This window comes from Zophobas morio, unplaced genomic scaffold (genome assembly GCF_036711695.1).
Source record: "Zophobas morio isolate AGI-343-1 ecotype UQ-CSIRO unplaced genomic scaffold, CSIRO_AGI_Zmor_V1 ptg000014l, whole genome shotgun sequence".
In the NCBI taxonomy this organism is placed as follows: domain Eukaryota; kingdom Metazoa; phylum Arthropoda; class Insecta; order Coleoptera; family Tenebrionidae; genus Zophobas; species Zophobas morio.
This window is the reverse complement of record NW_026972119.1, coordinates 9,170,281-9,196,694: the sequence shown is the minus strand read 5'-3', so window position 1 is coordinate 9,196,694 and position 26,414 is coordinate 9,170,281. Positions and strand designations below refer to the sequence as shown.

Sequence of the window (26,414 nt, the reverse complement as noted above, 5' to 3'; positions counted from 1 at the left end):
GACGAATGACTTTCGGACTCATGTGCTAACATACATTAAAGTATAAGGTACATGAATAAATCTAAAATCGGAAACCCAAAATTTGGTCAAATCGAGGCAGTAAAATTTATGTGAATCAATATTCGGTGCTATATATTCAGGCACACCCCCAAGTGTAAATATTCAGATTTTTTCCATAATACGAAACATTTTGTATGAAGTTAAGACAAAATTAGACTGTGAATGGTAGAAGAATCTGTAGACGCATTCATAAAAATATTGTTTTATTCAAAGTTAAAGTGATAATTTAAATTTTTTAAGTTCTTGCTACTTAGACAAATATAAAATACGAGAGTTCGAAAGTTGCTATAAATGAGCTAATTATTTTGATATGTGTGTTTCCATATTAGCGTGGGTATAAAGTTGGGTTATGTAGTTCTGCAATCAACCAATTATTTATTTTTATTTATACTATTTTGGTGATACCAGTTTCAGGGTTCATCCCCTTCCTCAGCCACCTCGTCAGTAAACCTATAACACTTTAAAAAGTCAATATTTGGTTAAATTTTTAGACTTATTAGTGTTAATATTATCAGGAATTTGATCTGCCGTTTTTTGAGCCTAAAATACTTGATTGTTGACCATTATTCTTGCTATACCACACGAAAATAGTATAAATAAAAATAAATAATTGGCAGAGTGTTGAACTATCTAACCTAAAATTATTTTCATCTTTTGTAGACTTTGGCCTCACAGACTCGTAGAAAACAACTTTCAAACTTACAACCCAAGCTGAAATTAATTTAACAGCAGTTATTTTAATAACAAATAAGAGAAATAAACCTACGAGAAAAAGTCATAATTGTATTATTAATTGTGAAGTAACTATTAAAAAAAATCTAAAGATTGTGATGCCAAAAGTTACTTTAAATCAAATAATGGCTTTCATCCATAGAAACTTTTGGCCTCATAATTACATGACGAATAACTTTCGGACTCATGTGCTAACATACATTAAAGTACAAGGTACATGAATAAATCTAAAATCGGAAACCCAAAATTTGGTCAAATCGAGGTAGTAAAATTCATGTGAATCAATATTCGGTGCTATATATTCAGGCACACCCCCAAGTGTAAATATTCAGATTTTTTCCATAATACGAAACATTTTGTATGGAGTTAAAACAAAATTAGACTGTGGATGGTAGAAGTATCTGTAGACGCATTCATAAAAATATTTTTTATTCAAAGTTAAAGTGATAATTTACATTTTTAAAATACTTGCTACTTAGCCAAATATAAAGGACGACAGGTCCAAAGTTGCTATTAATGAGCCAATTATTTTGATATGTTTGTTTCCATATTAGCGTGGGTATAAAATTGGGTTAGGTAGTTCTGCAATCAACCAATTATTTATTTTTATTTATACTATTTTGGTGATACCAGTTTCAGGGTTCATCCCCTTCCTCAGCCACCTCGTCAGTAAACCTATGACACTTTAAAAAAGTCAATATTTGGTTAAATTTTTAGACTTATTAGTGTTAATATTATCAGGAATTTGATCTGCCGTTTTTTGATCCTAAAATACTTGATTTTTGACCATTATTCTTGCTATACCACACGAAAATAGTATAAATAAAAATAAATCATTGGCTGAATGTTGAACTATCTAACCTAAAATTATTTTCATCTTTTGTAGACTTTGGCCTCACAGAATCGTAGAGAACAACTTTCAAACTTACAACCCAAGCTAAAATTAACTTAATAGCAGTTATTTTAATGACAAATAATAGAAATAAACCTACAAGAAAAAGTCATAATTGTGTTATTAATTGTGAAGTAACTATTAAAAAAATCTAATGATTGTGATGCCAAAAGTTACTTTAAATCAAATAATGGCATTCATCCATAGAAACTTTTGGCCTCATAATTACATGACGAATAACTTTCGGACTCATGTGCTAACATACATTAAAGTACAAGGTACATGAATAAATCTAAAATCGGAAACCCAAAATTTGGTCAAATCGAGGCAGTAAAATTCATGGGAATCAATATTCGGTGCTATATTTTCAGGCACACCCCCCAAGTGTAAAGATTCAGATTTTTTCCATAAAACGAAACATTTTCTATAAGATTAAGACAAAATTACGACTATGAATGGTAGAAGTATCTGTAGACGCATTCATCAAAATATTTTTTATTCAAAGTTAAAGTGATAATTAAAATTTTTTAAATACTTGCTACTTAGCCAAATATAAAGGACGGCAGGTCCAAAGTTGCTATAAATGAGCTAATTATTTTGATATGTTTGTTTCCATATTAGCGTGGGTATAAATTTGGGTTAGGTAGTTCTGCAATCAACCAATTATTTATTTTTATTTATACTATTTTGGTGATACCAGTTTCAGGGTTCATCCCCTTTCTCAGCCACCTCGTCAGTAAACCTATGACACTTTAAAAAAGTCAATATTTGGTTAGATTTTTAGACTTATTAGTGTTAATATTATCTGGAAATTGATGTGCCGTTTTTTGATCCTAAAATACTTGATTTTTGACCATTATTCTTGCTATACCACACGAAAATAGTATAAATAAAAATAAATCATTGGCTGAATGTTGAACTATCTAACCTAAAATTATTTTCATCTTTTGTAGACTTTGGCCTCACAGAATCGTAGAGAACAACTTTCAAACTTACAACCCATGCTAAAATTAACTTAAGAGCAGTTATTTTAATAACAAATAAGAGAAATAAACCTACAAGAAAAAGTCATAATTGTGTTATTAATTATGAAGTAACTATTAAAAATATCTAAAGATTGTGATGCCAAAAGTTACTTTAAATCAAATAATGGCTTTCATCCATAGAAACTTTTGGCCTCATAATTACATGACGAATGACTTTCGGACTCATGTTCTAACATACATTAAAGTATAAGGTACATGAATAAATCTAAAATCGGAAACCCAAAATTTGGTCAAATCGAGGCAGAAAAATTCATGTGAATCAATATTCGGTGCTATATATTCAGGCACACCCCCAAGTGTAAAGATTCAGATTATTTCCATAATACGAAACATTTTGTATGAAGTTAAAACCAAATTAGACTGTGGATGGTAGAAGTATCTGTAGACGCATTCATAAAAATATTTTTTTATTCAAAGTTAAAGTGATAATTTAAATTTTTTAAGTACTTCCTACTTAGACAAATATAAAATACGAGAGTTCGAAAGTTGCTATAAATGGGCTAATTATTTTGATATGTGTGTTTCCATATTAGCGCGGGCATAAAGTTGGGTTAGGTAGTTCTGCAATCAACCAATTATTTATTTTTATTTATACTATTTTGGTGATACCAGTTTCAGGGTTCATCCCCTTTCTCAGCCACCTCGTCAGTAAACTTATAACACTTTAAAAAAGTCAATATTTGGTTAGATTTTTAGACTTATTAGTATTAATATTATCTGGAAATTGATGTGCCGTCTTTTGATCCTAAAATACTTGATTTTTGACCATTATTCTTGCTATACCACACGGAAATATTATAAATAAAAATAAATAATTGGCTGAATGTTGAACTATCTAACCTAAAATTATTTTCATCTTTTGTAGACTTTGGCCTCACAGAATCGTAGAGAACAACTTTCAAACTTACAACCCAAGCTGAAATTAATTTAACAGCAGTTATTTTAATAACAAATAAGAGAAATAAACCTACAAGAAAAAGTCATAATTGTATTATTAATTGTGAAGTAACTATTAAAAAAATCTAAAGATTGTGATGCCAAAAGTTACTTTAAATCAAATAATGGCTTTCATCCATAGAAACTTTTGGCCTCATAATTACATGACGAATGACTTTCGGACTCATGTGCTAACATACATTAAAGTATAAGGTACATGAATAAATCTAAAATCGGAAACCCAAAATTTGGTCAAATCGAGGCAGTAAAATTTATGTGAATCAATATTCGGTGCTATATATTCAGGCACACCCCCAAGTGTAAATATTCAGATTTTTTCCATAATACGAAACATTTTGTATGAAGTTAAGACAAAATTAGACTGTGAATGGTAGAAGAATCTGTAGACGCATTCATAAAAATATTGTTTTATTCAAAGTTAAAGTGATAATTTAAATTTTTTAAGTTCTTGCTACTTAGACAAATATAAAATACGAGAGTTCGAAAGTTGCTATAAATGAGCTAATTATTTTGATATGTGTGTTTCCATATTAGCGTGGGTATAAAGTTGGGTTATGTAGTTCTGCAATCAACCAATTATTTATTTTTATTTATACTATTTTGGTGATACCAGTTTCAGGGTTCATCCCCTTCCTCAGCCACCTCGTCAGTAAACCTATAACACTTTAAAAAGTCAATATTTGGTTAAATTTTTAGACTTATTAGTGTTAATATTATCAGGAATTTGATCTGCCGTTTTTTGAGCCTAAAATACTTGATTGTTGACCATTATTCTTGCTATACCACACGAAAATAGTATAAATAAAAATAAATAATTGGCAGAGTGTTGAACTATCTAACCTAAAATTATTTTCATCTTTTGTAGACTTTGGCCTCACAGACTCGTAGAAAACAACTTTCAAACTTACAACCCAAGCTGAAATTAATTTAACAGCAGTTATTTTAATAACAAATAAGAGAAATAAACCTACGAGAAAAAGTCATAATTGTGTTATTAATTTTGAAGTAACTATTAAAAAAATCTAAAGATTGTGATGCCAAAAGTTACTTTAAATCAAATAATGGCTTTCATCCATAGAAACTTTTGGCCTCATAATTACATGACGAATAACTTTCGGACTCATGTGCTAACATACATTAAAGTACAAGATACATGAATAAATCTAAAATCGGAAACCCAAAATTTGGTCAAATCGAGGCAGTAAAATTCATGTGAATCAATATTCGGTGCTATATATTCAGGCACACCCCCAAGTGTAAAGATTCAGATTTTTTCCATAAAACGAAACATTTTCTATAAGGTTAAGACAAAATTACGACTGTGAATGGTAGAAGTATCTGTAGACGCATTCATAAAAATATTTTTTATTCAAAGTTAAAGTGATAATTTAAATTTTTTAAATACTTGCTACTTAGCCAAATATAAAGGAAGATAGGTCCAAAGTTGCTATAAATGAGCTAATTATTTTGATATGTTTGTTTCCATATTAGCGTGGGTATAAATTTGGGTTAGGTAGTTCTGCAATCAACCAATTATTTATTTTTATTTATACTATTTTGGTGATACCAGTTTCAGGGTTCATCCCCTTTCTCAGCCACCTCGTCAGTAAACCTATGTCACTTTAAAAAAGTCAATATTTGGTTAGATTTTTAGACTTATTAGTGTTAATATTATCTGGAAATTGATGTGCCGTTTTTTGATCCTAAAATACTTGATTTTTGACCATTATTCTTGCTATACCACACGAAAATAGTATAAATAAAAATAAATAATTGGCTGAATGCTGAACTATCTAACCTAAAATTATTTTCATCTTTTGTAGACTTTGGCCTCACAGAATCGTAGAGAACAACTTTCAAACATACAACCCAAGCTAAAATTAACTTAATAGCAGTTATTTTAATAACAAATAAGAGAAATAAACCTACAAGAAAAAGTCATAATTGTGTTATTAATTATGAAGTAATTATTAAAAAAATCTAAAGATTGTGATGCCAAAAGTTACTTTAAATCAAATAATGGCTTTCATCCATTGAAACTTTTGGCCTCATAATTACATGACGAATAACTTTCGGACTCATGTGCTAACATACATTAAAGTACAAGGTACATGAATAAACCTAAAATCGGAAACCCAAAATTTGGTCAAATCGAGGCAGTAAAATTCATGTGACTCAATATTCGGTGCTATATATTCAGGCACACCCCCAAGTGTAAATATTCAGATTTTTACCATAATACGAAACATTTTGTATGAAGTTAGTACAAAATTAGACTGTGAATGGTAGAAGAATCTGTAGACGCATCCATAAAAATATTTTTTTATTCAAAGTTAAAGTTATAATTTAAATTTTTTAAGTACTTGCTACTTAGACAAATATAAAATACGAGAGTTCGAAAGTTGCTATAAATGAGCTAATTATTTTGATATGTGTGTTTCCATATTAGCGCGGGTATAAAGTTGGGTTAGGTAGTTCTGCAATCAACCAATTATTTATTTTTATTTATACTATTTTGGTGATACCAGTTTCAGGGTTCATCCCCTTTCTCAGCCACCTCGTCAGTAAACTTATAACACTTTAAAAAAGCCAATATTTGGTTAGATTTTTAGACTTATTAGTGTTAATATTATCTGGAAATTGATATGCCGTTTTTTGATCCTAAAATACTTGATTTTTGACCATTATTCTTGCTATACCACACGAAAATAGTATAAATAAAAATAAATAATTGGCTGAATGTTGAACTATCTAACCTAAAATTATTTTCATCTTTTGTAGACTTTGGCCTCACAGAATCGTAGAGAACAACTTTCAAACTTACAACCCAATCTAAAATTAACTTAACACCAGTTATTTTAATAACAAATAAGAGAAATAAACCTACAAGAAAAAGTCATAATTGTGTTATTAATTATGAAGTAACTATTAAAAAAATCTAAAGATTGTGATGCCAAAAGTTACTTTAAATCAAATAATGGCTTTCATCCATAGAAACTTTTGGCCTCATAATTACATGACCAATGACTTTCGGACTCATGTGCTAACATACATTAAAGTACAAGGTACATGAATAAATCTAAAATCGGAAACCCAAAATTTGGTCAAATCGAGGCAGTAAAATTCATGTGAGGCAATATTCGGTGCTATATATTCAGGCACACCCCCAAGTGTAAAGATTCAGATTTTTTCCATAAGACGAAACATTTTCTATGAGGTTAAGACAAATATTGGTGGATTGAGAAATAAATCTAAGAAATAAATTCATAATGATGTTGTTAAGTGTAAAATACCTATGAAAAAAGATCTAAAGACTGTGATGCCAAAAGTTACTTTAATTCAAATAATTGTTTTCATCCATAGCAACATTTAGCCTCATAATTGCATGTTAGGTAACTTTCGGACTCGTGCGCTTCGTATATGTGAAAACAGGTAATTAACCCATCATTCCGGGCACAATTTTGTTTTTGGAACGAAGTACTAGATTAATAAATTTAAAATTGGAAACCCGAAATTTCAACACAAGCCAGTGAAATTCATGAGGTGTATTATTTCACGATATGGATTCGTAAAATTTAAGGCACAATCTCAACATTCAAATTGTAATTGATAGACTCCGGCTTTATCTAGTTAAGTAATTTTATCTTTGTTGTTCAGTAACTGATTTCTGGTTGAATTAATTTTTCTAAATGAAATATTAACATTTTTATTCACTCTATTTAGTATGTTTTTAATTTTGTAAGATAATGTTTCAATAAAATCCAGAAAATAATATCTACCTATGTCTTCCTTAGTATCATTGTCCGTTTTGAACAACGAGCAACATTGTTTTTTTTTTTAATTTTGTATCTTATTTTGTCAATTAGATTGTGGATTAATTTTACTTTAAAGTCATTATTTATTGCAATTTGTTTTATGGACTGAAGTTCTTTATTATAGTTTTCATTGTTTAGATTAGAATTGAACAATATTTCAATTAAAGATGCAAAAGTTGATATTTTATGAATTCATAGGTGGTTGAAAGAATTGCAAATAATGTTGTCGGTGTATGTTTTATTGGCCCAATATCTTACAAAATTAAAAACATTCTTGGAGAAATATTAAACACGAGAGGCCAAAAGTTGCTATAAACGAAGTCATTCTTTTCATCTTTAGTACACTTTGACCCCATATGGATTCATACAAAACAACTTTCAGGCTCACAGTCCAAGGAAACATTAAATTAGTAACCCTTGTTTTAAGAATACCAAATCGTCTTTCAAATATCGGCGGATTGAGAAATTAATAAATCAAAGGGACAGATTTATAATTATGTTGTTTACTGTGGAGTATCTACGAAAAAAATCCAAAGACTGTGATTCCAAAAGTTAATTTAAGTCAAATAATAGTTTTTATCCATAGCAACATTTGGGTTCATAATTACTGCTCCATTAAAATATTAAACTGGTTTTTCAAATTTCGCTTGTTTCTTGGATAAAATAATATAAAATACGAGAGGCCAAAAATTGCTACAAATGTAATTAATGATTATAAAAGAGTATAAGTAATTATTTTCATCTTTAGTACACTTTTGTCACACAAATTCATACAAAACAACTTTCAGGTTCACAACTCAAGCTAAAGTTAAATTAATTGTCGTTGTTTTAAGATTATCAAATTGTGATTCAAATACCGGAAGAAAGAAAAACAAATCTAAGAGACAATTTCATGGTGATACTATTAACTGTAAAGTACCCATGAAAAAAATCTAAAGAATGCGATATCAAAAGTTACTTTATATCAAATAATACATTTCATGCATAGTAACATTTGATGTTATAATTACATGTTTCGGAATAATGAGCTTCATATCTATCATTTCAAGTACAATTTTTGTTTTTGGAAATGAAATTCCAAGTGATTAGAAAATAAAACAGAAGCTCAAAAATGTATGGAAACGATGCATGACGTTCCAAGATATTAATTCCTAAAATTTAAAGCACACCCTTAAGCAAATATCCAGATTGGCTCCATAAGTAGAAAAATAATTTAAGAGATTAACAAAAACTTGTACTGCTAATTGTAGAAGTGCCTGTACACACAACCATAAAAGTAAATTTATTACTCCAACTTAAACTGGTATTTTAAAATTGACATGTACGCCTTTCTTGGAGAAATATAAAAAGAGAGGTTAAAAGCTGCTAAAAAATAGTAATGTTTCTTTTTTCGAAATCGCGCAGTAATGTGCTTTTTCTATGTTCAAAAATCGGCACAGAAATTAAATGCGGTGTTGTCATATTAGTATTATCTACCTCCACAATTACATTTTACAAGGTTATAAATTGTTTTTCGGTTTAGCAGTAATTCTATACTCTTTGTTAACCCTTTTTATTAGTTATTAGTAGAGCTGTGCGGTTGAAATTTATTTACCCCCACTATCGGCCCACAGTGCCGATCGCTACACAGCCTTGCCTTGCCTTCTTCTCGCTTTTCAGTTGTGGATTATTTTTGATAATTCACACAAATAGTTTTATTGTCAGCGAGACGGACACCTGAACATTATTAAAATTATGATTACTCTTATTTCGTGAATATGGATTTTCAAATCATCAACTGACATGCCGTTAACATTATTTTTCGCGTAATTTTCTTCGCGATACATAACGTCGGTTGTAAGCCTCTGGCCTGCCGGAGTGGGGGTCAATTCGCAGCGTTTAAATTTCAACCGCACAGCTCTAGTTATTAGAAACACATCCGGTTTATTAATTTTATAAATATAATTTATTAACTAAATTTGCGCGTAATCTCGCAACGTCGCAACCTTGCATGGCAACAGTGGATTTCTTGAAGTGCAGCGACATTCTATGGCAGCGAACAATGTGTATCCACATAACCTGTAATAAGTTTTTGTTCGGTGCAGAAACAACCATGGAAAACATTATATGGAGAATATCTCATTTTGCATACGAGTATTTCGCTGAAAAAGAAAATTCTGTGAAATCAACATTTTGGGCTACATAGTCGTTGTTAAAGTCAACTCTGTTAATATAAAACAGCATAGATATAATCAAAGTACACCAAGTTCTCAAGCAAAAAATATAGGTTATGTTTCCCAGAAATCAAATATATTTACAAGAGAAAACTTACGAAAATTTTTAACAGAGGCCCGTGATTAATGTACCTAATGTCAAAGGTAATCTCAAAGAAGGTCAATCACATTGTCTATAAAACATAATGTTTTAGGTATATTTTTTATTCGAAGTTGTAGGAGTATGCGGAATGGAAGAATTTGAACAATTTTCTTGTATCTACATAACCTATAATAAGCTTTTATTATTATTACAGAACAGATTATTAGCTTACATGCCCATTTTAAATGAAAGTATGAAGCATACCTCTTATTTTTCGGCACTTTTAATATTTTTGCTTGCAGAAAGATCTGTAGCAATTGCAAAATAGAGATGGATAGCAATAATAACAAGCAGTTTACATGCATTTGACCGAACTTGCAAAAACTGGCAGATAATATATCAAATTTATTACCTAAAAACTCAGCCACAGTTTATGAAAAGCGGTATGAATTTTTTTTTTGCGCAGAAACAACCATGCAAAATATATGGAGAACACCTCATTGCATACGAGTATTTCGCTGAAAAAGCAAATTCTGTGAAATCTTTAACACTTTGGGCTGCATAGTCGTAGTTAAAGTCAACTCTGTTAATAAGAAACAGCATAGATATATCTAAGTACACCAAGTTTTCAAGCAAAAAATATAGGTTACATTGCCAAGAAATCAAATATATTTACAAGAGAAGACTTACCAAAATTTTTAACAGAAGCCCGTGATTAAATGTACCCGATGTTAAAGGTGATCTCAAACAAGGTCAATCACATTGTCTATAAATCATTATGTTTTAGGTTTATTTTTTATTAGAAGTTGTAGGAGCATGTGGAATGGATAAATTGAAAAATAATGACGGCATTCAAGACAAAAACGATACGCTAATAATTAAAATTCCAACGTCTAAAACTGGCAAAGCACGAGAATTTACAAATATGTGTAAAAATATTTATCCAATTGAAATATAGTAAAAATACCTAATTTTAAGACTGCACCATACACCAGACAAATCATTATTTATACATTACATTTGGATAGTGAATGCAGCAGCTGCTGCATTGTACAAATATACCTGCAAACACACTGTAACAAATTATGCAGACACCTCTTTTGACTAAAAGATATATATTTAACTTTATCCATACGTTGTCAACTTTGTTAATAATTGCAATCTCTAACTTCATAAGAAATATGAATAATATACTTTGGTGTTTTATAGTAGTATTAAATGTTCATAGAATATAATTGCACTTACTACGAAGTAAGCTTTCCTAGTTTTAAGTTGTTTTCTTTTCTCTTTGATTATCTTAATTTCTTCAGCCTCTATGTGGCTGTTTTAATTCCAAAAAATTATTTCTGAATAAACTGATTCATACCACTTTTTCTTTCTTTTACTCGAAAACAGTTTAAACTATAACTCCAAATATTTACCTACTTTAAAACGTGTCAAGCATTCGCTTGTTGTAAATGATGCAACCATAAATACAAATTTGAACACTGATATGACAGGTTTGAGGCTAGGATGTGGTTTTCATATTCTCCCATTACTTGTTGCCTAAATCTGGCGCGAGGCCAAAAGTTATTATTGACGTATATATATATATATGTATAATTTATTTTATTTTTTCAATCGTTAGTAGTACGAAATTCGCCTTAACAATTTAGAATCATCGCACCATAAATTTCTCATATATATCTTTTTGGTTATTCGGGAAGAGGTTGTGATCATCTAGATTTATTAAATAGATTTAATGTTTTTGTCTTTAGAAAAACAAGATCCCTTAATTTTTCTAATAATGTAGATATATCTTCTCTACGTAACAATAGGTGGTTTTTAGCCATGTTCCTTTCTTTCTAGCTAATTACTGGTTCTATAATAAAAGAATATGACGTAATTTGTGATTTTAAGTTATTGAAACCTTGTACAGTTTAAAATTATTTTACCAAATTAAATTAAAAAATATGCAGAAAGAAATACATAATGTGCATAATGTGCATAGATTCATTGTCACTGTAACATCTGTCGTTTGGATTTCCGTGGTTCGTTTAGTTGCTTGTGCATTAAACGACGGGCTAGGAATGTTTAGAAGCCGATATTGAGCCTTTTCATGGTTTGTAAATTTATTATTTAAATAACCCATTAACAAACGAAATTAATTTTACTTCAAGATAAAAAAGTGGCAGTTACGTTAATCATAGTTAATAACATTTCAGCAAAGATAGTGTAAGCAAGGCACATAATGGTTAATTTTACGCTTCTTCAACATAATATATCAAGTCGATGCAGTAAGTCGCATCTTACATTTGTTTAATTTATTGTAATCCTATTTAATAAGAAAGATCTGTTTCTCTGTCACCCGTTGGAAAGTTTTGCTATTCCTCAAATCTACTATGTACACGATCTTTCCATTTAACGTGTCTGAGACAAAATAAATGGATGCCGTGATCATCAGTCGCTTTGGTGACCTATTGCACCAATTTTATTAAGCATGATATCGAGTAAATGTCATATTTATAGGTAGGCCCACGGTAACCTGTTTTTGAAACTTCGTATACTATTTAGATTACGTTCCAGCTCTGCAACGGTTCACGGTTCAACTTTACGCTGTCTTTGTATTGCAGTTACAAGTTGTATGTTCGCTTGGAAATTGCATGACCTCTGTATCACTCGAATTCCAACAACACGCATAAATCAATATGTCGTCATTTATCATATCATGGGGAACCCTGGTGGAACGTTAGCCTACAAAAATTTTGATTCATAGAACGTTGGAATTATTTCCGGCATAACACCCTTTGACCTAATACCATTCTGCTAATTTTAGACACTATGTTATCGGAAATTCTGTTTGAATTGCATTCAAAGCAAAATTAATGAGAGTAATGTAATGAAGAATATCGAAAATTTTATTAGACCCGGAATCTCCGGATCTATTCGATTACTGTCAAATTTTTGGTGTACTTTAAGTTTATAATGTATATCATTCTGTATTGGTACACTTGTGAAAGAAGAAAATGATTCTTCAAAATGCTGTTATAAATGAAAGAATTTTAGTGAGTATTAATAATACATTGGAGTTCTGTCTAGTAACTTGAAACTTTTTGTTATGCTGGTGCATTGGTTGCAGTGTATGTCGATATCAGTCACACAACACAGTTTGCTTTAAGCACAACTGATTAGGCAGCTTAGGGCCTCGTAAAACTGATGTGCGTATTTAATGCTGATTCAGACTCGGGTTGAATAGAGGTCTGCAAAATAAATTTTTCATTGGGCGTTTAATTCGACTATTATTTTGAAGAGGCCGTAAAGCAACATTTTTCTTGTTATTATTTATGCGTTAAATTGTTAGTATTTTACCACGGTCGAGAACCACTATAAACGAACCGTCTTTGTGCTCCATAGTGTTAAGTCTTGGAAGTTTTGGTTTAATCACTAACTGTTGAATACAGCACAATAGACAACTGCCGTTATTAACACAACAGGAATAACGTTTGTAAGTATCCGTGGAATGATTGGACTTGGCCATTTTATCACCATTTACGGGTTAGTTGGGTCCCGCTTTACTGCATGTATTGTTCTACAAACATTAAAATGTATCATTTTACAATCAAAACTGAGACCTCGCCTGTGAATACGGAATCTAGGCATTGATTATACGCACGACTGAGCGCGCTTTTGTATTTCCCTCTTTTTTTTACTTGAAGTTGTTTTATAAACAGCCCCTCCAAACTAGTTTCAATGGGAAACTAGGCGGAGGGTGCAAGGGAAGTCAAACAGGTGTCAGATGAGGTACAATAATTTCACTCTGGAGTGAGCAAGCAGAATTATGCTAAAAACTTCGTGTCGTGTTGCCTGCAGCACTAGCGGTTGCTGTTGATTTAGATTTATATTTTATGCTGTAACTTTTTTGGAATAAACGTATTACAATAATACACATTGCAAAAAAATTCTCAATCTCTCTTATAATTATGAATAATGTAGCTACTTAAAACTATGGAGTCCACTAGGCGAAGAAGTTTTGTAGCCATTTTTTTGATGAAAACATATTATTAATTAGAAGTTTAAGTAATATGTACTTAAATAGTTAAGTATTAAGGGTGGCGTCTGGTTCGGTTTCGCCCAATACTAAATACATTGAAAACATCGTCGTAGTTTCCGGAATTGCATTTTTAAAATAGCGAAATCTCCAACCAAGTCAGAATCTAAGTAAACCTGCATTCTGCTACCGCATCACAGCTCGTTTAATGCCGATTTCTCGTTTCAATAGATTTTGACTTTTCGCGAGTTATTTACCTCAGTCGTGGATTTTTTAACATTATAAATGGTATCAAAAGAAAGCTGACGCTTTTCCCCAGGGGACCTCCTATCTCAGAATGCAAAAAACTTCAGCACTTCGTCAAAAAATGCATCAATGTGCCGGTTAAAATGTGATGTAAAAGTTGTTCAACTTTATAATTTTTTTTTGTAAAAACTGCATACTAGATATGAATATAAATATGGAGGTCCCCTGGACTGAAGTTTGTTAATTCAAAATATAATTTTTTTAAAGCGATATATCTCATATTGTTAAAATGCAACTCCGGAAACCGCGACGATGTTTTCAATGTATTTAGTATAGGGCTAAACCGAACCAGACGCCAGCCTTAAACGTATTCCTATAAAGAGTGTTCACGCAGAAAGAATGTATTCATATGTTAATGCTAAATATTTATTTACTGGAGGTGTAACGTCAACATTTTTGGGCACCAAAATAATAAAGTATTTTTCTGAATAAATTCCCCCATATGCTTTGGGAAAAAATATTCAATATCCTTCAAAAAAAGTTTATAGACAATGCATACTAGTTATTTATGTATTAAGGGCAAAATCAGGGAGATTGTGGCACGAGGGAATGTTTAAAGCCCGACGAAGGAGGGCTTTTAATTTCCCGAGTGCCACAATCGACAATTATGCACGTGGTACATACAACGTTTTATTCTATTTTAGTTTCTAACCTATTTTTAACGAAATATTGAGTATTTTCGGCAAGACTGTGTGAATTGTGCCGATGCGAATTTTAATACATAGCTGGCTATTATTTTGATGTTGTTATGGATACCACGTTGATTATTTGATAATTCGTTTTTCAAAATGTAAATTAAAGAAGCGGAAAACCTTTATTCAAACGAAAGTTTAGAAGAATTTGAAGTCGGTCAGGTAATGATTTGATAAAATATTATTTTTCCAACTTAAGAAAAACGTTGAATATCGAAGCGTGTTTGAATAATTAATTGATTAGTGTAAATGAACAATCAATTGTTGCTTAGCAATTTTTGACAGATTTGTGCTAAAAAGACCAATTTAAGCCCGCATTTGGGTGCTTATAAATAAGATTATGGTTCTAAAATAGAATAAAATAAATAAATATGTATAGATAATATGTTGATAGATCTGTTATTGAGTGATGTCTTTACAGAAATGTAGAGTTTTACCAGATCATTACCAGATCATTTCGACACTGTACAAGTAGTTTTAAATAAATTTAGGACATTCCAACTTATTTTATAAAAATAGTACTAAAATTTGATGTTCTAAATTTTCGCCGAGGAAGCTACTTTTTTGTTTCCGTTCTCAAATTAATTTTGAACTTAGTATCAAACACATCTAAGAAACAAAAATTGATTTAAAAGGATTGATCTCGTTTCAGAAGTAGGAATAACAGATGTTTTAATAACTGATTTTGCAGATGTTTTAGCAAATACAAAAAAGGGCCAGAAATACTTATAATATAATAGCTTTAAGTAGGAGTAATATTTAACTAGATGACAGTTCTAATTTGAAAAGTTGCAGTACAAGTCAGAAGAATTGCCTAAAGTTATTTAAACAGCACTTCTCTCCCTCTCTCAGGCGAAGAAATGAAGATTCTTCAAGAATTATCAAACTGAATTTTATTGATGACCCCTATACCTAAGTTAAAATAAGGATATGTGTAGACTAAGGTACGAGACAAAAAATTATCACGGTGCAGAATTTTTGCCTAAATGTATTAAAAGAAAGTGAAGATACCTGGTTGATACAGCGATCCCATTTTTAATAAATTTAATAAAACATTTTTACAGAAAACACAAAACTGAACGAAATTTATTGAAAATAAGTAATTTTGTTAACAGACTTATTGTGACAAATTATTATCACGCTTAAAAGGGAAATAACTAATTAACTAAATGAAAACTAATTTAATACCCAATGTATTTTCCACCTACTTCTATGAGATTATAGGCGCGTTGCTTCATAGAATTGACCAAATAGATAAAGTAATTGACGTCCAAATTCTCCCAAGCCGTCAAGATACCATGTTTCAATTCATTAACTGTTGCGTACTGCTTCCCATCTTTATAAACCTCTCATACAAGACAACCCCATACATTCTCAATAGGGTTGAGATCCGGGCTTTTCGCAGGCCATGGTAGCAAAGCTATATTTTGTCGTTGAAACCACGTTTTCGATCAATTAAACACATGAATCGACGCATTATCTTGCTGAAAAATCACTTTGCTCTCTTGAAATAGGTTCAAATGTGGTTTGAGGTGCACTTCCAACACATCTTGGTAATCCAGAGAGTCCATTCGATTTGAAATAAATGCTAAGTTAGTATTTCCTAAGCTATTAAAGGCACCCCAGATCATAATATTGCCACCTCCTTGGACTCGTTTCGAGAAGTGTTTAAGTTCTTCCGTAAATCGCCCCAATAATATCTAAAACCATCAGAACCATCAAGATTAAATTGCTTTTTATTTGAAAACACTGTCTAGAACTATTCTTCATTTTTCGTCCGCATTTCTCTGGCCCAATCACGACGTTTTTGAATATGCTCTTTTGTTCATATTGGTTGTTTCTTATATTTGGCATATTTAACATTTTTGTCATTAACCAGTACTCGCAAAACTGGTCTTTTGTGAACAGGAAGTCCTAGGGTCGTCTTTATCTCTTGGGACGACATGTTAGCCTTTGTAGCCAGAGTCATAATGGATCTTTTGGCACGTACAGTGAGTTTTTCTTTTCTTCCACAATTTTGTCCTTCATTTTCATTGTATTTCTTCCTTACAAACTTGGAGATTGTGGTCCAAACTCTTCCTATTTTCGCAAAAGTCAAACCTTGGTCATAGTATGCCTCAATCTGTCCTTTTTCATGTTTTGTTAGATCGTTTTCTTTGCCCATGACGAAAGACAATTATTGTAGCTCAACCAAATATATTTCGCCACTTTAACAGTTCTAACAAACAATTGCGTATCGTACAAATAAACAACAATTACGCATACCATGTTTTTCTAATTAATTTTTATACAAAAAGTGATGCGTGATAATTTTTTGTCTCAAAATTCCTTGACACAATTGAGTTTTCACAGATCAGAAATTATTTGATGCAAAAATATCACTGAAAAAAGCATTTTTGTATACTAAATTAACTTCTACTGGGTGTATTATTTAATCAAAGGACTACATAATTAAAAAGTTTTAAAAAATTCCACCGTGATAATTTTTTGTCTCGTACCTTATTAAAGTACAGATAAAGAAGTTTGCTATGCGTATGTTACAAGTGAGTTTTTCCATAATAAAATTTTGTGAAAATTTCATCATTTCAGCAAGGGCACATATATCAACTGGTAGGAACAGTGTAATACTGATAATAACAATACTATATATTAAAATTTTCGGGAAAATGGTATGAGCCGTTCTTAATTTGACCAATAAAATAGATTGCCTTTTATTCCTTGAGCCACCCCTTATAAGTATTTAAAAATAAAACACATTGATAAACACATGTATATATTTTAGATTGGGTTTATTTGGCAATAATTTTTTGGCCGACGATAAACCCGTAAATTTTGTTTAACGACTTACCATGTTTACGATAAACGTTTGCAAGATGTCAAAGCATCGAATTCGGCAGTTTCAAAGTTAAATTGCACACTGTTATACAATTTCGTTTTTTTTTTTTCTCCAAAAATCTGAATGTCGAGGGTAAAAATTCAAGACAGATTCATAAACCACAAGTAGGTACAGGAGTTTGTTATTTTATAAAATTTAACTTTTATTGATGTAAATTGTGGAGATGACCTCATCCTATTGTTGGTGGACTTTGGTTAGCGTTTTACCATCTAGACGATATTCCTAACATACATACTTGTAAAATTTGACAATCGGTCCAGTCGGTTCGAAAACTTATCTGTCTAATAAAAATCGACACAGACAGAAAATTTGGTGTGTAGGGGAGAAATTGAAAGCGGATTCACACATATTCGTACTCTAGGGGTAATGAAACGTCGAGATAACAAGAAAATAGCCATTCGTCGGATGGACTCTATTACAATAATTGAATAATTTCTTAGCGTAAGCTCGGGAAGTAAAAAATTATGAAAAGTATTTTTTTTCCAAAAATCTGAATGTCGAGGGTAAAAATTCAAGACAGATTCATAAACCACAAGTAGGTACAGGAGTTTATTATTTTATAAAATTTAACTTTTATTGATGTAAATTGTGGAGATGACCTCATCCTATTGTTGGTGGACTTTGGTTAGCGTTTTACAATCTAGACGATATTCCTAACATACATACTTGTAAAATTTGACAACAATCGGTCCAGTCGGTTCGAAAACTTATCTGTCTAATAAAAATCGACACAGACAGAAAATTTGGTGTGTAGGGGAGAAATTGAAAGCGGATTCACAGATATTCGTACTCTAGGGGTAATGAAACGTCGAGATAACAAGAAAATAGCCATTCGTCGGGTGGACTCTATTACAATAATTGAATAATTTCTTAGCGTAAGCTCGGGAAGTAAAAAGTTATGAAAAGTATTTAAGCCTATTAGATTGCAAGATAACAGTAAGAACATAACTTTTGCGTAGTTAAACAGACAAATCGGTTGTTAATCATGGTGTAAATTGTTGGCGTTGCCAGTTACAGATGTAGAAGTCAAGTTTTATTAGTTGAACCAGCGGAAAATTTGTCAAATTTTATGTAGAAGGTTAAGAATGTAGACTGTGAAACGCTAGCAAAAATTTGTCTACTCATCCCCACCAACTATATATTTGGTGACCCCAGGTCAATATTTTGATGGTAAATACTATTTAAATTTTATAAAATATTATATTGTTGTACATGTGGTTTGTGAATCCGCTTTGACTGTTTACCTGGGCGTCCAGATTTTTCCTTAAAAAAAAATCAAAAATAAGTATATAATAGTATTTTATAACAATATAAGGCCAACCTGACCGCAGCGGTCAAACCCAGCAGTGGTAATCGTGTCGAATTAACAACGCGAAACACGCGGAGTTCGCCGATTCGATCTCCTCATAGGCCACTTTTTTTACACTTAAATTATATAATTTTTCGAAGAAGTGGGATTTATTGGACTGCACAGCATAGACAAGGCAAATTCTTTCCAATCAATGTTTGATCAATTTTTGTACGTTCTGTGTTTGACGCAAAGCAGTATTAACTGTTACACGTTGCTTAATTCTTTTGCAATCTTAAACTCAATTGAAATTATGTCCATGCAATTGTGAAACGAAATTTTATAATAGTCTTTGAGGTCAAAAATATTTGATGTCGCAGCGAAATATAAAAAAAATCGAGAAACTTGAAAAAACCTATACACGACAATTGTAATTTAAAATTGAATAAACTGAAAAATCTTCTGAAATTATTGCGCAAATCGTATTATTTGAAAACCTAGAGGGAAATTATACAATGTATTTAATATACTAAAAAAATTCGACTACCAAGTTTAGATATTTCCTTGATTTGGGCAACTGTATAACATACTGTGTAGTTTTTTGGCGAAACATTTATCGGCAGAGATTTTGAGTTTTGAACACTATTTTTTTACAAGTGTTCTATGTGAAGTATTGAAGCATAATATTGTTACGATGATCGGTGATTTAAAATCGGCGTGGGTAAAACTCAACAATTTATTTCTTAGTAACTCAAATTTACACGACTAATTACACAGCGATTATGTACAAAATAATTCCGTCCCAACTTGACTGAATTCATTCATTGGACTCGACTCGCTGACTGAATATTAATCTCGTTTCCGAAAGTTGCCTATATTTAAAGCCATATTTCCTTCTAGAAGTTCCGCGATCGAGGTCTTTCTGGAGTACCCATTGCGACTTCCGCTTCCAGGCTTTTCTTTAGCGAACGCCGCTTGGCCGCCGTCACCGACGATGAGTCACCCATCATCGACTCGCATACTAGAAAACCCATAGGCGTCGTACCGGGGCGCCGTATGGGTTTTTTCTTAACAATATATATGTATTTTTTATATTTTTGTAACCATTTTGTGTGCAAAGTTCATCTTTACTGTTATTACATAGTTCTTCTTCTATAAAATATTGGCACACAGTTGTTTAAAAGGGCCTAATAACGATTTTTTGTGGACTGTTGCATCCTTAAAAAATTTGAATATATGTAATTTGAATAATTTGGCAACGTCGCATCGGTATTTCAAAAATGAATTATGTTTGTTGAAAATATATATCTTGTTACGTACATTAAAAACTACCACCTTAAAAACAAAGAGAGAACTCTAGCTGAAAATAATTTGGAGTTCAAACTCAAAAAGCCTTGCGTTTCTGCTTGTGATTTTTCCCACCTCAAAAAAATTTCATGCAAATATTTTTTTAAATTAACCTGCTAAAAAAGTCGACATAGAAGGCAGTACATTTTAGTGATTATTATTACCAGATTAAAATTATTAAACATTCTGTTCTATTTTGTTTCTATGTGTATGTGGAATATCCTTATTTTTAAACCTAAACGGAGTTTTGAACTGCATACTTATTTTTATAAGCTGTCATTTTACTAGATTAACAATTGTCATCCACTATAGACTGTACAGTAGTTCTGTATGTATTTTAGGAAAATCGTGTAAATGTTAAAACGATATCAAAAATTTCTCTAGTTATCCCCAAGTGATGATGTTATCTCAAAATTTTGCATAGTAAATTTTATTTAATATTTGTAAAATAACACACTCACTCCTACACTTGTTGCCTATGAATCTGCCTTGTGTTTTTAACATCGAGATTTTTGTAAAAGAAAACAAAAATTGTATGAAAGCATCCTAAAAACATAGCAAGACTGCATCCTTTCTTAAAAATATTCTCAGTGTGTTAATAATAAACGCCTCCTCAAGATGCGATTTTTTTTATAGATAATTTTACCCGAATGTACACTCAAATTTGTCAATTTGCAGTCACATAAAAAAGAAGGTAACTTTTTATCCGCGGATAAAATTTGGGGTTCCTTTTTATTCATAACTCTAATGATCTTTGAAACAAGTTTCCTTCGTAATTTTTCAATACGGTTTGAATGCCATTAAAGTTAAAATGAGTCGTTTTGGTATTGTTTCCCATGAAAATCCAAGGAAAGAAATTACGAACTTGCTCAATTTAGGTCCGCTATTCAGTTAGCAATCATCCTGAAAGATTGAGCGTTTAATATGAGAAAACTTAACGTGGAAGACTATAAAGACTATGTCATCAAAATCATGTTGCACTCTACCACGAAAATGTTGCAAGAAAAATATGTTTCCGAAAATGGCATCGTTTTTTATCGTTTCTCTGACGTTATTTTAAAGACGCAAGAGATGTAAGAAAATTATGAAACTTAAATGAACTACAAGGTTTTCAGAAACGATTTTTTCAGCTGGCCTGAAGAGGTGGAGAAAGTGTGCATTGTTTGACGTATCTATTATTTTAAACATGAGAAGACAATTAATGGAGAGTTAACCGTTCGGATTGAGTATAATCCCAAATTTGTTAGAACGACACCAGGAGAAACGAAAAGATGTTTGGATAGTAGGTGGTTGGTACAAAATAAAAATGATGAAAATGTTAATCCCATCAAATGTAACAACAGAACGTGCTACTTGGTATAAATATAATTTCAAAATGGACCCAAAATTCGGCAAGGCTCATTAGACTTGATATCAAAGCAAACTAAATCACGGATCATTCCAATGGGCCAAGTGCGGTAACTCAATTATCCAAAGCTAGAGTGTGTGACCAGGAACTTATTAAAAATATAGGACATTGAAACTCTTCTTTAGTTATCCCTTATCTCTAACTTGATCTTACACGTCTCGAAAATTTATAGATATATCTAATTCAAGATTTTTAATTGTTAAAACATTATTTTTGCGTTAAAAAAATTGTTTTTAAATTTTGTACTTTTCACATCTGTTGTCATGAAATTATCTCATGAAATTACACTCGAGCCATTCATGTCTAGCCGGATAAATTCCAGTGGATAAAATGGTGTTTGCTCCAGACAGTGTACAAAAACCGTACCCATCTTTTTTATGAAACTTTTACTGAATGTTCCCTAGCGTTCTTACGACAGGTAAAAAATAATAATCATAGCATTCCTTTCTTGGGGAAACGTGCCCCTTTAATCTTTTCAACACTTCTTGGACTTCCTCTTTGTTAGGTTGGGAGAAAAGTCATTCGCGTGTCGTTTGTGCTATTAATAAGTTACCGAACGTGATAGGTAACCACACAACAGACAATAAAACTCGGTTAGTGAAAAGGTTCACAGTAAGTAAGAGCTTGTAAGAAATGCAGTTATGCAGTGTAGCTCAGAAAATGTCGAGTGGTTAAATATCATTCACCGGCCGTCAGCAACTTTCGGATGAATTTCACTTTTTTACTTGGTAATTCTCCGCAACACGATTCAGCCAGAGATAAAAAAAATTTTCAACTTGTAATACCAAGTGATTGTGTGTGTGTGTACGTTAACATGTAACTGGCAATGTAGAAATTGCAACAATGATACGTCCCGACACGACTTCTATTATTATACGTTAGATGGAATGTCGAAATATTATTCCTTCGCTCCATCCGAGTCTGTCGTGTACTGTATGATCAATCGTTAATTAATGCTCCAACTGTGGCGAAAGTGTTGCGCGAGTTCATACCCAATTAAACAAAATGTAAATATTCATATTAATTTGATTGGACGTTTTTATTTCGCACTGAGTGAACGTCCGTTTGCGACAGGTCTGATCTGCCATATAGATTAAAAGTAAATATCACGATGCTAAGATAGAAACCAACACTTTCGCTTTTGGAGGCAGACAATCGAAGATCGTGTTTCAACCGCGTTGACTATTTGTCGAAAAGTGCAATGCAGCTAGTTGTCCACAGCTGGTGAACGTCAACTGGAACTGTTATAAATTATAACACGAAAGGTCGTTTCCCTGAAGTAATTTATATTGCGTTCTGCACTGTTATTACCGTAAACACTTAATGATCGATAGCAGTCCTCATAAGTTTCGATTAAACGCAAGAACTGTGTATTACTTCTGCTGTTGTATTGCAGCCTTAGAGCCAAACTGTTTTTTCCACAGAACCGAGATAGATCAGAAATGAATTATTACGAAAGTACAGAGTACCTATATACCAAATTGTAGAAACAATTAGCGTAGACCGGTTCATAGGCTTCGGTTTCAGCTCTAAGAATCAATTTAATAAGTCAGAAAGTGGCTTAGTAGAGAATGTTACAGTTTTTTTTACCGAGATGATCGTGTGGAATGTTTGGTGCATTAACGTTGTCAAAGTTTTCATTAGCGAATTGAATTTTCGACTGACTGGTTTTAGATTTTAGATGAGTTTAAAAAAATAAGAAAAAATACGTGCAAGCAAGTTCAGCGACATCTGTGTTAAATTAGAGGATAAAACGGTTTTTTGTAGACAGGATGTTCTCTTGATTAAATTTTAAGTTTAGATTTACCAACTTATTACGGTAGCAGGTCGGGTGTTGAAACAATAATAATTAGTAGCGTTAACTGACTAGCAACAACAGAGGAAGACAAGCTATTATAACTAGGGAGCGGATTTCTGTCGGGCTAGACAAGGCCAAACTCGGTACGGCTCGTACGGGATGGGAATTCATTGAAATTACGGGCTGCACTTCGTTTATTTGAGATTAGAATAACGCTGCTTCGTTGCACTCTGCTGTTAATTCCAGTTCTCATTTACTTGGCCGTTTGATTAATAAATCGTTAATTGTATTTATGGAATCAAGTGCCAATTAAATTCAGTGCTTACCTATCACCCGCTACTGAGTCCCGGCGATGCAGCGCGTCCCCACCTATATCGTGACGTAGCCCGACAGAAATCCGCTGTCTAATTATAACATAAAACATAAAGGATGGCAACAGAGATTATATCGTTGTTAAACCAACAACTCGTTTAGCGGGATAAACTTTGAAGAATTTGCAAATTAAAATTTTTCGGTAAATGATTTATTAATTATTGCGGCTGCTAAGATTGATGTCACCATCATTCACAATAGAAAATGTTCGATAAAGGCGTTGCTTTTGACATAAGGTATCCGAATTTTCTCGGTTGCTGAACGAACCATTGCGATACCTACCGATTTTTGCGAAATTTGCATAAATTCACCAAATTATTTTAATTAAAAATGAATGACATTAAAAAAAAACAAACACTCAAATCAGATCGGGTCAGGTCAGGTCGAGTCAGATTAGCCCAAGTCAAATCAAGGCAGGTCATATTAGGTCCGATCAGATTAGGTCAGGCCAGATTAGTTCAGCTCAGATCAGTTAGGTTTGGGTCAGGTCTAATCGAACCAACACTATAAATTTTTGTTTAATTAGTTTATCATGACAGAAAAAAGAAAGTAATATTAAGTATCACAGTCTGGCTAGTAGTTTTTTAAGATACTTAGAATCTTTTTTAAAAAATGATCATATAAGAAATTTGATATCCAAATATGATTTTAATTTACATCCTTTTGCTCCATTTGCCTATAAAAATTGTGGTTTATTATTTTTACTTCTTGGAAGTATTGTAATCGGGTCAGGCGAGTGGCCATTTTCATGTTTTCTCATCGTTTCATGATCCCAAGAGTACGAAAAAATAAATCTCTGTTTCTTCTGATTGTCGTTTTCCGCCGTTTGTCGTTGTTCATTTATATTAAACAGATAATTTCCGAACGTTCTCGACCGATTGTTGTCAAATATTATATGCATTTTAGGAATATCGTGTAAATGTCAAAACGCTAATCAAAATTTGGCCAATCATCTCCACCAATAATTTGATGACGTTATCACAAAAGTTTCTACATTAAAATTATTTAAATGTTATAAGGGAGGCGACCGGCCCCGAACTACAACGCAAAGGTCCCGTTTTCCAAGTGACTTAGTATCTATATTTAAGAATAATTTTTCCAGAAATTCTAGAATACTATAATGTTGCGACCGCCTATATGTAATAATATTAAAATAATGATTTATCTTATTTTATTATACCATTGTATCTTAGTTAATAATTTTAATCGCCTCGTATGCCTCATCACAATTCTTCCGCATATTTTAATCAATCAGCTTGGCGCGTATTTATTGGTCGCATTCTTTCGATGATAAATAAACAATCGACGTTAAACGTGTACTGATAATGCATTTTTTCCGTTCGTTATCTGCTTTAAATATATTTAATATTGTCGGTAACTATGCGACCCTCGCGTTCTCGGGCGCAGCGTTTGCGGGGTTGTTATGTACGCAACACATATAGGTTATAGGGGTTGCCATAAAAAAAGAAATGAATGTAAGTGTCATTATGTTTTAAATCATGTTTTAGGTAGGGTAATAAATAGTTTTATACCAATAAACATTTAAAGAAGGCAATGAAAATCTGTAGACTTAGACCTCCTTAGGTTTCATCAGTACAGCATATTTTAGTGGTTGTCTAGTATTCGAATATTAATCTTTATATAACCCTAAGGAACAAACAAGCATTTTTCTCTTACGTCTCACTAACGTAACCCTTGTATCGTAATGTATCTTTCTGTTGTAAGAATTAATACAACGATTCGTTTCTGTTTTTTTAGCATCTTAATTTACAACAATGAAAATTACATAGTTAGTATTTTCCAAAATAAGGCCAAATTAGTATTTTCGAAAGCCAGAAATCTAGAATTTTAAATGATGTTTTTATAACTAAAAATTGGTCTAAAGTTATATATTAAGACAGAACTTTTTTTAAACCTGAAGCACCAGCAGTGTTCATTTTCTTAGATAAATTAAACATACCAGTAAGCTTTGCAAATTTACTTTTTTTGCTTTATGTATCAAAAAAGATGGTGTAGGGAAGATAGCTTGGACAAACCTTCCCTCGTTCTTCGAAAACTTATAAAACTTAATTGTGTGAATTTTATTCAATTTTTTTTTGGTAATCCTGATAAGTTAAAAAAGATGTGTGTAGACTATTGACGTATAGGTAAATAAGTATGCTATGTGTAACATCAAAATTTTAGCATGGTCACGTATATCACTTTGAATTGGTGCAGTGTAATTAGATTGATGAAAACCTAATCATAACAGTATTGTATTCTCAAATTTTCGGGGGAAATGAGTTGGAGATGATGGGGCTCAAACCTTTTATATTCAAACCGAGCGCTTTACTACTGAACCACATCCCACATTTAACGTTGCTTCGTATTACGTACCTAAAGAGTTTTGTTATTAGAAGGATTAAACAATAACGGTTAAGTAATTATTGAAAAATATCAAGGTAGATTCATAAACCACAAATACTCAGTGACTGTGCTATTTT

At 31.8% G+C, this 26,414-nt stretch overlaps 1 protein-coding gene and 1 long non-coding RNA gene across 3 annotated transcripts in view; both read left to right on the top strand.

The window, feature by feature from the left end:
• The window catches only part of Su(var)3-3 (Suppressor of variegation 3-3), a 597,292-nt gene that overhangs the window by 151,045 nt on the left and 419,833 nt on the right, over positions 1-26,414 (top strand). The gene's annotated exons all lie outside the window — the stretch shown is intronic.
• On the top strand, positions 9,473-10,661 carry LOC135128969 (uncharacterized). Of its 2 annotated transcripts, XR_010280482.1 has the most exons (4): positions 9,473-9,859; positions 9,910-10,048; positions 10,100-10,240; positions 10,585-10,661. It is a non-coding gene; the product is annotated as an uncharacterized LOC135128969 (long non-coding RNA). The 2 variants fall into 2 exon arrangements; XR_010280481.1 differs by lacking the exons at positions 9,473-9,859; positions 9,910-10,048; positions 10,100-10,240 and adding an exon at positions 10,250-10,534.